The sequence below is a fragment of the Macrobrachium nipponense genome, chromosome 17 (assembly GCF_015104395.2).
Source record: "Macrobrachium nipponense isolate FS-2020 chromosome 17, ASM1510439v2, whole genome shotgun sequence".
Taxonomy (NCBI): Eukaryota; Metazoa; Arthropoda; class Malacostraca; order Decapoda; family Palaemonidae; genus Macrobrachium; species Macrobrachium nipponense.
In genome coordinates, this window is record NC_087210.1 from 68,716,240 (window position 1) to 68,734,203 (window position 17,964).

Below are 17,964 nucleotides of genomic sequence, written 5' to 3' on the forward strand. Positions count from 1 at the left end.
TACATACACTCGTCCATTAGCATATCACACGGCGTCTCTTCACGACAGGAATAAACAGTTAAAATTCCTTAATTGTCAACGGCACCTTTTTCACTTTTGCTGTCAAATAGGACCCGGGGAAACAACTCGAAAACAAACTTAGGACATATCTTTTAAAATCAACACAATATGCATGAAACGGAAATATTACAGGAAAACAATGAATTCATAATAATGAAATTTCGTTGTAATATTACAAGAGACCATCAAGGAGTACGTCACAAGACCGAAACATCTGGTTTTAGTTAGAATAAATTTTATCAATTTCAAATCAAAGCATTTTAGTCTCAGAGAAACTCAAACTATCATAAACAGATTTTTCTAACTCTCCTCCGATAAATTTCGGTCACTGGAGGTAAATAAAGTGAATAATTTATGGATATTTCACGAAATATCAAGGAAGATTATCGTACATCATTGGAACTTATCCCCGTTATCGTACATTTATAACAAATTTATATACCATGCTAAATCTATTAGAAATGACAACGTAGTCCTACAAGGAACGTGGAAGTTATCAAAGAGATATTTGGTGACAAATTATGATTCATTTGCGTTTTATATACCTTGTAAAATTTTGGTAACAACGAATGAATAGTCAGAAGTCTGATACCCAACGGTCTGTGTTGGTGTCCCACCCTTCGTGGATACTTTCACTTCCATTTCAATACGAATCATCATTATAAATATACTATATAAACCGCTGCGGGCCTTTGGGGTAACATAAAATTTTCATACATATAGAGAAAAATGCATCGTGGGGACTCTAATTAAGTACATAGAGTCTGCAAGGAGCAAAATAACACAACATTAAGCCTAAGATGACACGTACTGACGCTCACCGGAGGCCTATCTACCTCGAAAAGGTAGGGGTAGATGCTATGAGCCGCTAAGGTTAAAACTTTCACTATACATAAATACCACTCTCATTTTGGGTAGATGGCAAGAAGACGTAGGCTTACGCAGATAGTTTTGTACAAGATGCGGGTTGTGAATATTACGTTATATATATATATATATATATATATATATATATATATATATATATAAGAATGGGATAAAGAACATCAGTGATTCCACCAGAAGCTTCTTTGCTGCTGTCTCTGAATAATCATAATTCAAATAAACTTTATTAAGGTTTCTGAGGTGTATGTTATCTTCCACAAGGATTTATGAAAATGGCACCGACTAGAGCACTTAAAAAAAAAAAAAAAAAAACTCCTGTTTTCAGTTTCTCAACTTTTTCATTCTAACATTTCTGCCACTCCGACATTCTGAAACTGCCTTAGTTTCTTTAAAATTTAAACATTCACGTCATATGACCAACTGACATCAAACAAACGCGGCCTATCTTTTACGTAATTCACGCAAAATATTTTCAGTTATCTAGCCACTGCCATTCAAATGAAAATTTTGGCAGTAAAAACTATTTCATTAAATTACCGGGTAGTCTATTTTGTAGTTACAGGTCTGCTTAATGACCTGAAGTAAAGATTTAAACGTTACGATTTTATTTAATTTCCAAGCACTTATTTGTCCAGTTTTCTCTTAATATAGATTTTAACCATGGGACTTCGTTGCAGTTAATGGTTCCATAAAACAAAATAACTCGAGGTTACTGACTATGAAACCATCATTAAAGGCTGAAATGCTGTGGAGGGATATACTATATATATATATATATATATATATATATATATATATATATATATTTATATATATATATATATATATATATATATCTATATATATATATATATATATATATATATATATATATATATATATATAAACCTAGCCACCTGGGGGGGCAACCAAGTCCTTATGGGTGCCGGTCCCAAGCCCGGATAAATAGGGAGGGTTGGTGTCAGGAAGGGCATCCGGCTGTAAAAATCTGTGCCAAAAACCAAAAACTGGAATGAGCCGAAATATGGAAAGAGGTAATGCTAGGGCGTACTCCGTAAACGACGCACAGAGACATCGCCCTAACTCTGTGGTAAGGCGAGGGCTACTGCATCAGGAGCGGGTTGCAGCTAAAGAAGCGAGCTCACATTGGGTTCAGAGTATGTCAGCTAAATGTTGGGTCCATGACTGGGAGAGGTAGAGAATTGGCTGACTTGATGAGAGAAAAGAAAGTAGATGTTGTGTGTGTGCAAGAAACGCGGTGGAAAGGAAATAAAGCTAAAGAGTTGGGAGATGGATATAAGCTATATTATAGTGGAGCAAATAACAAGGTAGAAATGGAGTTGGCATAGTACTGTCAGTGAACTAAAGAATCGGTAATAGAAGTGCATAGAAAGAATGACCGTATCATCAGATTGAAGATATGTTATGGAGGAGAGATTCTGAATATTATAAGCGCATATTGCACCACAAGTTGGTTGCACAGAAGAAGAGAAGGGAAATTTCTGGAGAGACATGGATGGAATAATGCAAGAACTGGAAGAGCATGAGAGGGTGATAGTTGGGGCAGATTTGAATGGCCATGTCGGAAGTGAAAATGAGGCGATTGGGCGGGTGCATGGGGGCCATGGAATTGGGGGGAGAGAAACCCAGAAGGAGAGAGTGTAGTGGACTTGCTGTGTCATTCGACATGGCAATAGTAAACACATTTTTTGAGAAGAAAAGGGAACACCTAATAACATATAGGAGTGGGGGAAGATTCTCCCAGATAGACTATTTCTTGTATAAAAGGATAAATCTGGTGGAGGTCAAGAACTGCAAAGTTATTCCAGGCGACCATGTAGCCCCCCAACACAGGCTGCTATGTATGGACTTGAAGTTGAAAAGGGAAAGAAAAACCAAAGCTAAAGGGATAAGGAAAATTAAATGGTACGAATTACAGAAGGAAGGGGATAAGAAGAGAGAGTTTAAGAGGAGGGTTTTGGAGGATATTGATATAGGGATTGAGATGTTCAAGAATGGGGGTGGGCACGAAATGCAGCAGTAATAAGAAGGCATGGAAAGGAGCTGCTAGGAGAGACATCTGGTATCATATGGGAAGAAAAGGATAGTTGGTGGTGGGATGAAGACATTGAGAAAGTAGTAAAAGATAAGAAGGAGGCAAAGAAAAGATGGGAAGAGTCACAGTCAGTGGAAGACAGAAATAGGTACAGAGAGAAAAACAAGGTGGTGAAAAAGGTGGTAGCCCAAGCTAAAGCAAAGTCGTATGATGATGTGTATAATGAGCTGGGGACAAAGGAAGGATTAAAGAAGATGATGAAGCTATCAAAGGCTAGAAATAAGAGCACCAAAGATATAAAAACACACATCAAACAAATAAAGAATCAAGAGGGTGTAGTGCTTAGAAAGGAGGAAGACATTGTGAAGAGATGGAAAGAATATTTCGAACAGTTGTTAAATGAAGAAAATAATAGACTAATAAGAGAGGATGGGCAAGTGAACATTGGCATGGTAATGAGGTTTTCTAGGCAAGAGGTACTAAATGCACTGAAGAAGATGAAGAATGGGAAGGCAACCGGACCAGACATGATCCCGGTGGAGGCATGGAAAGCATTAGGAGATGAAGGAGTGGATATACTGTACGATCTTATGATAAAGATCCTTGAACAGGAAAAGATACCAAATGAGTGGCGTGGGAGTATATTGATCCCAATTTTTAAAGGGAAAGGCGATGTCCAAGAGTGTGGTAATTATAGGGGCATTAAATTGATGTCCCACACTTTGAAGATACTGGAAAGGATGATAGATGCTAGACTGAGAGAAGAAGTACAAATAGGTAAAGAGCAGATGGGATTTATGAAGGGAAGGGGGAACAACAGATGGTATATTTTGTCTGAGGCAAATAATGGAGAAATTCGGGGAAAGACAAAGGGACCTACATATGGTATTCATTGACCTTGAAAAGGCTTATGACAGAGTCCCGAGACAAGAGGTATGGAGGAGCCTGAGGGAGAAGATGGTGCCAGAGAAGTATGTGCGATTGATACAAGAGATGTACCGGAATGTATTTACCAGAGTGAGGAGCAGTGTTGGGGAGACAGAAGGTTTTGAGGTGAGAGTAGGATTACACCAGGGGTCGGCTCTGAGCCCATTTATCTTTAACATAGTGATGGATGTTATAATAGAGGAAGTAAGGGAGACAGTACCATGGAACATATTGTATGCGGATGATATTGTTCTGTGTGCAGAGAGCAGGGAAGATCTGGAAGTGAAATTGGAAAGATGGAGACAAGTACTGGAGGACAGAGGAATGAGAATAAGTAGATCCAAGACAGAATATATGTGTAAAACCACCACTGAGGGGGATGATAGAGAAAGTATTCAGCTTGGTGGAGAGCAAATAAGGAGAGTTGATAAGTTTAAGTATTTGGGATCTTTTGTTAACGCTGGAGGAAGTATGGAAGAAGAAGTAAAACATCGGGTACAGGCAGGCTGGAACAACTGGAGAGCGGCCTCGGGAGTTCTTTGTGACAAAAGAGTGCCGCTTAGGTTAAAAGGAAAATTTCACAAGACGGTGGTAAGAACAGCAATGCTGTATGGTACGGAAACAGCAAGCATGAGAAAAGCAGAGCAGAAGAAGATGGATGTGGCAGAAATGAGAATGCTTAGGTGGATGTCTGGGGTAACAAGAGTGGATAGGATCAGAAATGACTACATAAGGGGGTCAATAAGGTGGTGGAAGTATCAAAGAAAGTGCAGGAGGGGGGGCTTGAATGGTATGGACACCCGTTGAGGAGAGAATGAGGACCACGCTGGGAGACACACTATGGGAGTGGAGGTGCAAGGAAGAAGAAAGAGAGGGAGACCAAGAAAGAGATGGAAGGACTGTGTGAGAGGAGATTTACATGAGAAGGGAATTGATGAGGCAGAAGTGCAAGATAGAAATAGATGGAAACGGCTCATCCGAAACGGCGACCCCATATAAAAATGGGAAAAAGCTGGGAAGAAGAAGAAGAAGAAGATATATATATATATATATATATGCGAATACCACGGGAAATGATAGTCAGGAATCTAAGCGCTTTCGTCTTTATTCAGACATCGTCAAGGAGCTACTAAAGTACAATTGGAGAGGAAGGCCTCAGGTACAAACAAGATCAGGAATACCAGATGGTTAATTATCAAAAGGGTAAAAATTAAAAGGGATAATCCAGGATTATCGGATATCACACGGTCACAAACTTAAACAGATTCTGACCCTAACCGAAATTACAAAGTATCTTTACAGTCCAAAACATGTAAAAACTGAATATATTAATTTTGTTGCTTATATTTATCTACAACTTTTTTCATTATGAAAGCATCAAGTTTAAATAAACCAAGACTTAAATTTAGAACATTTCTATTATTTGACTTGATAAAACAAGATTCAATGATATTCCTTTTAACTGTGTCATTACATGGGACTAAGGCTCTTGCTTGACTCCAGTTAATAGGCTGGTCTAAATCTCTCATATGTACAAATAATGCATTCGATATTTGCCCAGTTCTCACAGAATATTGATGTTGCTTAAGACGCTGTGAAAGAGATTTGCCGGTCTGTCCGTAATAGATTTTATCACACTTTTTGCAAGGAATTTCATATATGCCGCCTGGAAGATCTTTAGGAAAATTTTTGATTACTAAACTCTTGACATTAATATTACTGAAAACAACATTTATGTTAAAAAGCTTTAAAATTCTAGGAATATCTAAAAAACCTTTCATCATAAGGTAATTTTAGAATGTTATGCTTACTAAATTCAAGTTTGTCATTAGTTGAATAAAATGTTTTTCTAGCTCTTTTCCATGCCACATCTACAAAAGTCCTTGGGTATTTAAGTTTCAATGCAATATCATAAATAGTTTTAATTTCAGCGTCAATAAACTGCGGGCTACAGACACGTAAAGCCCTTAGGAACATCCCAGAAAAAACAGGGGTCAGAATCTGTTTAAGTTTGTGACCGTGTGATATCCGATAATCCTGGATTATCCCTTTTAATTTTTATACTTCTATATATATATATATAATATATATATATATATATACTATTATATATATTATAGTAAGGAAGAGTTAATGACGAAGAGCACTAGACAAATTTAACATCTCGTAAATAGTAAAATAGTTACGAAATATCTTATCGTATCAATCAATGTATTTCCCTATCTGGCATTGAGACATACTGTATGACTGAAATCACAGAATTTATTATTATTTACATTATTATTACTAAGCAATAATATTCCACAGAATATAAAAAAAATAAACACCATAAATATGAAAAAGGATTACGAATGATATAGTAATAATATATATATATATATATATATATATATATATATATAAATGAAAAGATATTAACAAATCACACTAAATGAATAAATACATAACACAAGCAACAAGCAAGAGATGTGAAACAAGTTCAATGTTTTCAACATATCTGGGATGTGATGTTGACGGAGCTTGCGAATATCAATCGGATGTTTTTGGAAAAACTTACAGAAAATCGTATTTCTTTTACATTTCGAATTAATTCTAAGGGCAATGATTATTAGGAGGAAACTTCAGGAGGAAACTTCAGGTTTGAAAATGAATGTTACCTACCGAAATGAACTCACAAAGCAAAGCTTACATCTTTTTATAATACACCCTAAGTTCTTGCAGCTTTTGAATTCGCTCCTGCATGACTGTGCGTTACTTATACATACATATATATATATATATATATATATATATATATATATATATATATATATATATATTATATATATATATATATATATATATATATATATATATATATATATATATATATATATATACGTATATATACATATATATATACGATATATATATACTATATATATATAAACATACGTATATATATATATATATATATATTATATATATATATATATATATATATATATATATATATATTGCTTCTGTCTACATTAGTCACAGCTCCACCAAGGTTGTGTCAGTTTATGGGGATTCCTTCGACTTGACGATACCAGATCAGTATCGACATTTAAAGAGAAAAAAAATACACACACACACAAATAGAACAAATGTATTCAGAAGCACAAACTCAATCGGAACGTCATGTTCTCTCCTCGGCATGGAGACATAATGAAAATGAGCATGACGCTTCGGAACTGTATGTGCTTCTGAATAGATTTGTTCCTCAATTTATGTGTTTTTTTTTTTTTTTTCAGTTTCCTTCGATATGTCCCTCTGAAGGTGTTGCTAGTTTGAACCTGCCATAAACTAGCGATTTTATGGAGGCATGAAAAAATGAACATTTAATTGTAAGCATAAGTTTCAGATTCTATTTCAGTAAGGTATTTTAATCCTTTACTTACATTTTTATCTCTGCATTCATTTGCTAATTCATTCTTTTCTTCTTTAATAAGTGATCTCTCCATTCTCTATATTCAATTGCCTTCTGTTACTTCTTTCTAATGAACGCTATATTCTCTTTAAGCTTGAATTTCAAGTCAGTGGCCCCTTTAGTAGGCTTGATCCATATGAATAGGGTTCGTCTTCTGAATAATAATAATAATAATAATAATAATAATAATAATAATAATAATAATAATAATAATAATAATAAAAAAAGGATAACTATTAAGATCTGAAAATAGAAATAAGAAGATATGGGATATACCAGTGGAAATCATACCCATAATCATAGGAGCACTAGGCACGATCCCAAGATCCCTGAAAAGGAATCTAGAAAAACTTGAGTCTGAAGTAGCTCCAGGACTCATGCAGAGAGTGTGATCCTAGAAACGGCGCACATAGTAAGAAAAGTGATGGACTCCTAAGGAGGCAGGATGCAACCCGGAACCCCATACTATAAATACCACCCAGTCGAATTGGAGGACTGTGATAGAGCAAAAAAATAAATAATAAAATAATAATAATAATAATGATAATAATAATAATATCTATTCCTTTATTACTTTTCATATCACTTGTCTCTTTGTGCAGGCTGATTTTGGGCTAATAATTTACCGTCCATTAAGGTTTTCAGCAGATAATGTAAAGAAAGAATGAAAGAAAGAAATGAAGAACTAAAGCTCAGGAGACCGAACAGGGAAAAAAAAAACAAATCTAACTCACTCGCTGTAGAAAAGAACGAAACTGCTGATGGTAAAACGCAAAGGGGTAAGTAGGGAAATCTAATAACAATAAAGCGGAAACACCTAAATAGGAAAATCTACCCAAGGACTGGCCCAAGGTCTGAGGTGTTAGACAGGATAACTAGTGGGCACGTACAACATAAATTCAGCTATCCTGTTTAAAGTTTTTTTTTTTTCTTATATGTGTAACCGATGTAACTGCTATGATTTTTTAAGTTCTAAATATAAAACTGCTGATTATACATATGGGTTTATATAGAGATTTCCGCACAAATGATACTGACTCTTAGGGAGATGCTTTGCTTTTTGGGTCAGGCAAGTTGAGTAACTGTTTGGGGGTTTCCGTTTTCCAGCGATATTGCCTGACGTATTTGAAGCGCTCATATATACCCGCCTCCTCTCTCTCTCTCTCTCTCTCTCTCTCTCTCTCTCTCTCTCTCTCTCTCTGTCCTTGAAATATATATACATGTATATATATATATATATATATATATATATATATATATATATATATATATATATATATATATGTATGTATGTATGTATGTATGTGTGTGTGTGTGTGACTTTGCATCTAAACAAATAAATTCCATTAGTTAAGACAAGAGAGGAAATGAACTTCATAATGAGCATCATGAGATAAGATGCAGAAAAACATATATATTTGCACTTATAAAGAGCCAGTAAGCAGAACCTCTTCTTAATTCCTATGTAGCCTCCGCCCGCGCGCGCCCGTAGAACAGGTATTTCTGAAGAGCCTCTAACCAGTTTTTCTCGGCTGCCCCTTACCACACCACCTTCCTCCTCTCCTCCTCCTCCTCCTCCTCCTCCTCCTCCTCCCCCATCACGCCTCGCCCTCTGCCCCAGAACAAAAAACGGAAACTTCGTGGAAGTGGAAATGATGACTCAATAAAACTCCTGGAAACGGGATTCTGTGTAAGACCTTGATTTCTTAAATATATTTCAGAGGCAGGTTTTTTTCTTTAGGAATTTAAACCTCCTAACATTCATATTTAATTAAGGTACTGTTTATGAGACATGAAATTTGCTTGTTATTGCTAGAGAAATGAATAAAGAAAAAATGAACTCAGCCATTTAGGAGCAGAACTATTGTTGAGAGTGAGGTAAACTGTTTTTTTTAACACTACACACACATGGTGTATACTTTGTTCCTTATCTCTCTATGGATATTTGTAAAATGAAAACCATTATGAAAAGTACCTTCACAGAAATGCCTGACTGGATAATATGGGCCACTTTGATCTATGGATGTACTAAGTGACAAGCCATAATTGAGTAACACCTGTATCTGATAAAGGTATAGAGCTTTAAGGGCCGTTAATGAAGTCCCAATCTGCAATTCATGTTTAAATTATATGAATGAGGACTAAAAGATATGTCGCTCCTGAATTAGGACTGGCCAATGATGAAGTGCCATACTTATTTACATATATACATACATACATTCTATACACACACATACATATATATGTGTGTGTATAATGTATATGTATTATATATATATATATATATATATATATATATATATATATATATATATATGATATATTATATAGTACTATCACTTTCATATTTTTATCTATGAATATTAACACATTCAATTTTTGATCTTTGAATAAATATTAACACTTTAATTTTTTCATCTTTGAGCAAATATTAACACTTTAATTTGTTCGTCTATGAATAAATATTAACACTTTAATTTGTTCGTCTATGATCAGAATGGGATAGTCTTCATATACAACCAAACGCAAAGAAACAACTAAACTATTCTGAGCACTTATCTAGCTGTAATTACCCCTTCCGGTCACCATATGCGATAATCGAACATGAAGGTGAGATACAATTTCCTGTAAAGGCTCACAACTAAGTCCACATATTTTTCTACTTTCCACCTGCAACCTGTATCGTTTCATGGTGATTATGATTCTTTAAAATAATGCTAATATTTATTCATAGATGAAAGAAATGAAAGTGTTAATATTTATTCATAGATGAAAAAATGAGTGTCAATATCTATTCAAAGATGAAAAAATGAGTGTTAATACTTATTCAAAGATGAAGAAATGAGTGTTAATATTCATTCATAGACGAATAAATGAGTGTTAATATTTATTCATAGATGAAAAAAATGAAAGTTAAAATTTATTCAGAAATTAAAAAATGAAAGTGTTGATATTTATTCAAAGATGAAAAAAATGAATGTGTTAATATTTATTCATAGACGAAAATATGTGTTGATATTTATTCTAAGATGAAAAAATGAGTGTTGATATTTACTCATAGACAAAAATATGAGTGGTAATATTTATTCAAAGATGAAAAAATGAAAGTGCTAATATTTATTCATAGATGAAAAAATTAAAGTGTTAATATTTATTAATGGATGAAAAAATTAAAGTGTTAATATTTATTAATGGATGAAAAAAATGAGTGTTAATATTTATTCATAGATAAAAATATGAAAGTGTTAATATTTATTCAAAGATGAAAAAATGAAAATATTAATATTTATTCAAAGATGAAAAAATGAAAGTGTTAATATTCATTCATAGACGAAAAAAAATGAGTGTTAAAATTTAATCATAGATGAAAAAATTAAAGCGTTGAAATTTATTCAGATGAAAAATGAGTGTTAATATTGATTCAAAGATGAAAACATGAGTGTTAACATTTATTCATAGATAAAAAAATTAGTGTCAATATCTATTCATAGATGAAAATAGGAAAGTGTTAGTACAATTCAAAGATGAAAAATGAAAGTGTTACTATTTATTCATAGATGAAAAAATGAAATGGCCGACGAGGATGGTACTGGAATGGCCAAGGTGATCGAACCTCTTTTGTAACGAGGGTTGGAATCTAATCGATGCCAAAAAGTAAGTCTAATAATTTAAACCAAATTTCAAGGGCAACTGTCTCGTGGAACGCTGACAGAAAACACTGGGGAATTAAGAGGAAATCGAACAATACCTGAAACGTGATATATACGAAAAGTAATATAAAAGGATACCAGATATCACTGAAAGAAATTGACATTACTTATATAATAGCGTCATAAAACTAAGGTCACCTTAGAGGTACTACCGTGAAAATAAGGGTTGAAAAAGGGATCACCCTATGATGTCAATGACCTACAGTCTTTTCTACACCCTGTCGTCTGGGAATCTTGATTAGAGAGACGATTAAATGAGGCGAATGTTTGCTTTATTGTTGGGGATCCAGAATCCACATCGCCATGGTCAAAATTCATTCCAACCGGTTCTTTGTACGAGACGAATTTCACGTTGTTCCATTCAAGGACTCTAAAGCTGCAGTAATTTGAATAAGGTGCAGAGAGAGAGAGAGAGAGGAGAGAGAGAGAGAGAGAGAGAGAGAGAGAGAGAATTTTCAGTATCACATTACAACCCATTGGACATTAACGAAATTTTCTCAAGCAATCCATAACAGCGGTAATCACAGTAATCAGCCCAGTGGTCCGGTTAAACTACTTTTATAATGGTGATGATAATAATACTAATAATAGTAGCATTAAAAACTGTCCAGCGCATTCTAACTCTCGTTCAGGAACAACCGCTCAATCCCGTACAGGAAGAAGATCGGTAGCGACGTACCGCAGGTACCGTTGTGTTCAGCGAAGCCCTTAAGATATGAGCAGTGATGGGATAGAAAAAGACGCACAAAGGAATAATCACCTAGGAGATGGAATTATAGGTATACTACCTCGCTTACGATACCGTATAGGTAGGTTGAATAAATGGGCTTTATTCTGATCCTTACCATTACTCTCAGGATTATCGTCATTTGTATTGTTATTATGTCTACTTACGCCGTATCAATTCACATTAGTCCTACTGCTATTATTCTCATTACCTATGAAAATCGTTTCCACGGGGATCTTCCGAATCTTCCAGAATAAAAAGTAGACCAGGAGAATGACACATAACTTCAGTCTACAATTGTTTTCTGATGAAAATATGGACTAATTCGTGGAGCAGTATGGAGTCGAGGAAGGGTCCGAGCCAGAGGCTGCTTCTTCGTAGGAAGGCAGATATCCTGCCAGACTGGGGAAGTGGTTCTGGAGAGGGCTCAAGAACTTCAAGGATGAGGCCCAAAAGACCCCAAGGCTCGACAGTCTCTTGATGGCAGCCTTGAAGGGAAAGGTTCCACCCAAAGGTTGCTTCCTCGTAGGAAGGCAGATATCCTGCCAGACTGGGGAAGTGGTTCTGGAGAGGGCTCAAGAACTTCAAGGATGAGGCCCATAAGACCCAAGGAAACTCGACAGTCTCTTGATGGACAGCCTTGAAGGGCGAACGGTTCCACCCAGGTGTTTGCTTCCTCGTAGGAAGGCAGATATCCTGCCAGACTGGGGAAGTGGTTCTGGAGAGGGCTCAAGAACTTCAAGAATGAGGCCCATAAAAAGACCACAAGGACTCGACAGTCACTTGATGACAGCCTTGAAGGGAACGGTTCCACCCAGAGGTTGCTTCCTCGTAGGAAGGCAGATATCCTGCCAGACTGGGGAAGTGGTTCTGGAGAGGGCTCAAGAACTTCAAGGATGAGGCCCATAAGACCACAAGGCTCGCCAGTCTCTTGAGGGCAGCCTTGAAGGGAAAGGTCCCACCCAGAGGTTGGCGTTCCTCTCGCAGGAAGGCAGATATTCCTGCCAGGCTGGGGGAAGTGGTTCTGGAGAGGGCTCAAGAACTTCAAGGAATTTGAGGCCCAAAATCCACAAGGCCTCGGCCAGTCTCTTAGGGCAGCCTTGAAGGGAAAGGTCCCACCCAGAGGTTGCTTCCTCATAGGAAGGCAGATATCCTGCCAGGCTGGGGAAGTGGTTCTGGAGAGGGCTCAAGAACTTCAAGGATGAGGCCCAAAAGACCCCAAGGCTCCAGTCCTCTGAGGGCAGCCTTGAAGGGAAAGGTCAACCCAGAGGTTGCTTCCTCATAGGAGGGCAGAATATCTGCCAGGTTGAAGGGTGGTTCTGGAGAGGGCTCAAGAACTCAAAAAGTTAGGCCCAAAAGACCCCAAGGCTTCACCAGTTCTCTCAAGGGAAGCCTTGAAGGGAAAGGTCAGAGGTTGTCCTTGCAGGAAGGCAGATATCCTGCCAGACTGGGGAAGTGGTTTGGAGATGAGGCCTCAAGAAACTTCAAGAATGAGGCCCAAAAGACCCCAACAATCAACCAGTCCTCAAGGGCAGCCTTGAGGGAAAAGGTCCCACCCAAGGAGGGTGCTCCTCATAGGAAGGCCAGATATCCTGCCAGGGCTGGGGAAGTGGTTCTGGAGAGGGCTCAAGAACTCAAGAATAGGCCCAAAAGACCCCAGGCTCACCAGCTCTAAGGGCAGCCTTGAAGGAAAGGTCCCACCCAAGATTGCTTCCTTGCAGGAAGCAGATATCTGACCAGCTGGGGAAGTGGTTCTGGAGAGCTCAAGACTTTCAAGAAGAGGCCCAGACCCAAGGAATCACAGTCTCAAGGGCAGCCTTAAGGGAAAGGTCCCACCCAGAGGTTGCTTCCTCATAGAAGGCAGAATCCGGCAGACTGGGGAAGTGGCAGAGGGCTCAAGAACTTCAAGGAGAGCAAAAGACCCCAAGGTCACCCAGGGGTCTCTTAGGGCAGCCTTGAAGGGAAAGGGTTCCCACCCAGAGGTGGCTCCGAGGAAGGGCAGATCCTGAAGGCTGGGAAGTGGTTCTGGAGAGGGCTCAAGAACTCAAGATGAGGCCCAAAAGACCCCAAGGCTCACCAGTCTCTTTGAGGGCGCCTTAAGGGAAAGGTCCCCCACCCAGAGGTTGTTCCTCAAGGAGGCAGATATCCTGCCAGGCGGGGAAGTGGTCTGGAGAGGGCTCAAGAACTTCAAGAGAGGCCCAAAAGACCCCAAGGCTCACCAGTTCTCAGCAGGTTGAAAGGGGTAGAGGGTTCTTCCACCCGAGGTGGGGCTTTCACTTAAGGCAGAGGCAGATATCTGACAGGCCTGAAGGGGAAAGGTCCCAGTGTCCTGCGGAGGCCTCAGGAACTCAAGAACTTCAAGAATGCCCAAAAGACCCCAAGGCTCACCAGTCTCTTGTAGGCAGCCCTCCCATCTTGAAGGAAGGGAGGTCCACCAGAAGGTTGGCTTCCTCGCAAGGAGGAGGCCCAAAAGATAATCATGACAGGCCTTGAAGTGTTCTTGGAGAGCTGACAGGGTAAGTGGTTCTGGAGAGGGCTCAAGAAACTTCAAGGTGAGGCCCAAAAGACCCAAGGCTCGCCAGTCTATTGAGGGCAGCCTTGAAGGGAAGGGTCCCACCCATAGGCAGTTCTTCGTAGGAAGGCAGATATCTGCCAGGCTTGCGAAGCGATCTTGGAGAAGGATCAAGAACTTCAAGGATGAGGTCCAAAAGACCCCAAGGCTCGACAGTCTCTTGAGGGCAACCTTGAAGGGAAGTGTCCGACTCAGAGACTGCTTCCACGTAGGAAGGCAGATATCCTGCCAAACTGGGGAAGTGTTCCTGGAGAGAGCTCAAGAACTTCAAGGATGAGGCCCAAAAAACCCCAAGGCTCACCAGTCTCTTGATGGCAGCCTTGAAGGGAACAGTCCCACCCAGAGGTTGCTTCCATGTAGGAAGGCAGATATCCTACCAGACAGGGTAAGTGTTCTGGAGAGGGTGGCTCAAGAACTTCAAAGATGAGGCCCAAAAGACCCCAAGGCTCGCCAGTCTCTTGAGGGTAGCCTTGAAGGGAAAGGTCCCACCCAGAGGTTGCTTTCTCATAGGAAGGCAGATATCCTGCCAGACTGGGGAAGCAGTCCTGGAGAGGACTCAATAGCTTCAAGGATGAGGCCCATAAGACCCCAAGGCTCGCCAGTCTCTTGAGGTAGCCTTGAAGGGAAAGGTCCAAAACCCCAGAGGTTGCTTTTCTCATAGGAAGCAGATATCCTGCAGACTGGGGGAAAGCAGTCCTGGAGAGGACTTCAATAGCTTCAGGATGAGGCCCATAAGACCCCAAGGGCTCGCCAGTCTGCTTTGAGGGTAGCCTTGAAGGGAAGTTTTGTTTCCGACTCAGAGACTGCTTCCACGTAGGAAGGCAAGATATCCTGCCAGACTGGGGAAGTGGTCCTGGAGAGGACTCAAGAACTTCAAGGATGAGGTTCAAAAGACCACAAGGCTCACCAGTCTCTTGAGGGCAGCCTTGAAGAGAACGGTCCCAACCAGAGGCTGCTTCCTCATAGGAAGGCAGATATCCTGCCAGACTGGGGAAGTTGTCCTGAAGAGGGCTCAAGAACTTCAAGGATGAGGCCCAAAAGACCCCAAGGCTCACCAGTCTCTTGAGGGCAGATTTGAAGGGAACGGTTCCACCCAGAGGCTGCTTCCTCGTAAGAAGGCAGATATCCTGCCAGACTGGGGAAGTGGTGCTGGAGAAGACTCAAGAACTTCAAGGATGAGGCCCAAAAGACCCCAAGGCTTGCCAATCTCTTGAGGGTAGCCTTGAAGGGAAAGGTCCCACCCAGAGGTTGCTTCCTCATAGGAAGGCAAATATCCTGCCAGATTGGGGAAGTGGTGCTGGAGAAGACTCAATAACTTCAAGGATGAGGCCCATAAGACCCCAAGGCTCGCCAGTCTATTGAGGGCAGCCTTGAAGGGAAGGGTCCCACCCATAGGCAGCTTCTTCGTAGGAAGGCAGATATCCTGCCAGGCTGGCGAAGCGGTCTTGGAGAAGGATCAAGAACTTCAAGGATGAGGTCCAAAAGACCCCAAGGCTCGCCAGTCTCTTGAGGGCAGCCTTGAAGGGAAGTGTCCGACTCAGAGACTGCTTCCACGTAGGAAGGCAGATATCCTGCCAAACTGGGGAAGTGTTCCTGGAGAGAGCTCAAGAACTTCAAGGATGAGGCCCAAAAAACCCCAAGGCTCACCAGTCTCTTGAGGGCAGCCTTGAAGGGAACAGTCCCACCCAGAGGTTGCTTCCTTGTAGGAAGGCAGATATCCTGCCAGACTGGGTAAGTGTTCCTGGAGAGGGATCAAGAATTTCAAGGATGAGGCCCAAAAGACCCCAAGGCTTGCCAGTCCCTTGAGGGCAGCCTTGAAGGGAAGAGTCCAACCCAGAGGCTGCTTCCTCGTAGGAAGGCAGATATCCTGCCAGACTGGGAAGGCGGTCCTGGAGAGGGTTCAAGAACTTCAAGGATGAGGCCCAAAAGACCCCAAGGCTCGCCAGTCTCTTGAGGGCAGTCTTGAAGGGAACGGTCCGACCCAGAGGCTGCTTCCTCGTAGGAAGGCAGATATCCTGCTAGGCTGGGGAAACGGGCCTGGTCTAGGGCCTAAGGGTGAGGACCAATGGCTTCTTATGGAGGCCAGTTCTTTGAGGGCACTTTGGAACGGGAGTGTCGCCTTCAGAAGAGTCTGGATTTCTTGGAAGATCTGATATGAAAATCATTACAGTTTGATTTCCCATTAATAGATCGCTCTTTATTACTCTAGTTCTGTTTTCCAGAGGATTAAAATGATTTTCTTTTATTATTGTCATGTACTCTGCATCATTTAGTTTGTATTCAAATTTTCCCATGCCAAGAATTAATTCGGGGGGAGAGTGTATATTGTATGTAGCATTTCGCGCTGGTTTAGTACCCGATCCCTGGGAACTTGAGAAATCGTTTCTTCTGAGAGTTCATTGATGAAAAAAGTAATTATCGTCTTTCTCTGGGATCACAGAAAGGATATTTTGAAGTTCGTGGAGGAAGCTGGTTTTCTTGAAAATTTATAACGTATCGACAATTTACTGTTACCAATTTATCAATTTCTTGGAAATGTTATGTTTTTTATTCCCTTGAGGCCACATTATTTAGTAATGGCTATGATTTGTATGAGGTCACTGAATCACCCGAAGAGAAGTCCTTAAGACGAAGGACCCTGTTCACGACTGGCAGCCGTGTTGAAACAGGGAGTCCTTCAACTGCCATCTGCCCCGAACAGCATAGCGCTCACTCCTCTCGCTAGTTATTATTATACATATATTAATAATTGTTGATATTACTTGGTTTAAAATTTTCGCTGAAATACAATAGAAAATAACATATGATTCGATTTCAATTCTGGACAAATATTCAGAAATGATGTCCAAAATCACCAACCTCCATAAACGGCAACGATCAGATAAAAAACAAAAACAAAGATATTCCGCTATCTTCGAAGTTAGATACTCTCTTCCGTTCATGACCGCCCCCTTCCCTAATTTCTTCTCTCTCTCTCTCTCTCTCTCTCTCTCTCTCATACCTTTGTTTGATAAGGGTATAAGTCGTAATCCTTTTGTATAAACAAATCTCAAAGTTCTGTTGTGTTTTTACACCTTACCAAAATTAAGAGGGATCTTCAGCTACCTTTGTTTTGATTTCCTTCAAGGTTACATAGTTTGTTTACAAGTATGTCACGACATATTTCCCAAGATAGACGGAGTACTGCATATTCTCGCGCTTATTCCGCAGGAACTTGAGAATAGAATAGATTATGGCATTTAGGCCAAAGGCCTAGCGCTGGGACCTATGAGGTCATTCGTAGCTAATAGGGGAAATTGACAGTGAGAATGTTTGAAATCTGTAACAGGAGGAAACCCTCGCAGATGCACAATGAAACAATTGTCAGGAGAGAGTGGAAAGTCAGATGGCAGAAAGAGAATATGAACGGAGGAACACTAAACGGAATGAAAGAGGTTGCAGCTAGGACGCTTCAAAGACCCTTAGGTAATGCCTACAGTGCACCACGTGAGGCACTGACGGCACTAACCGCCTACGGGGACAGGGACTTGAGAACCCAATTCAAAAATGTTATTCTTTGGGCTGTGATTCTTCTTA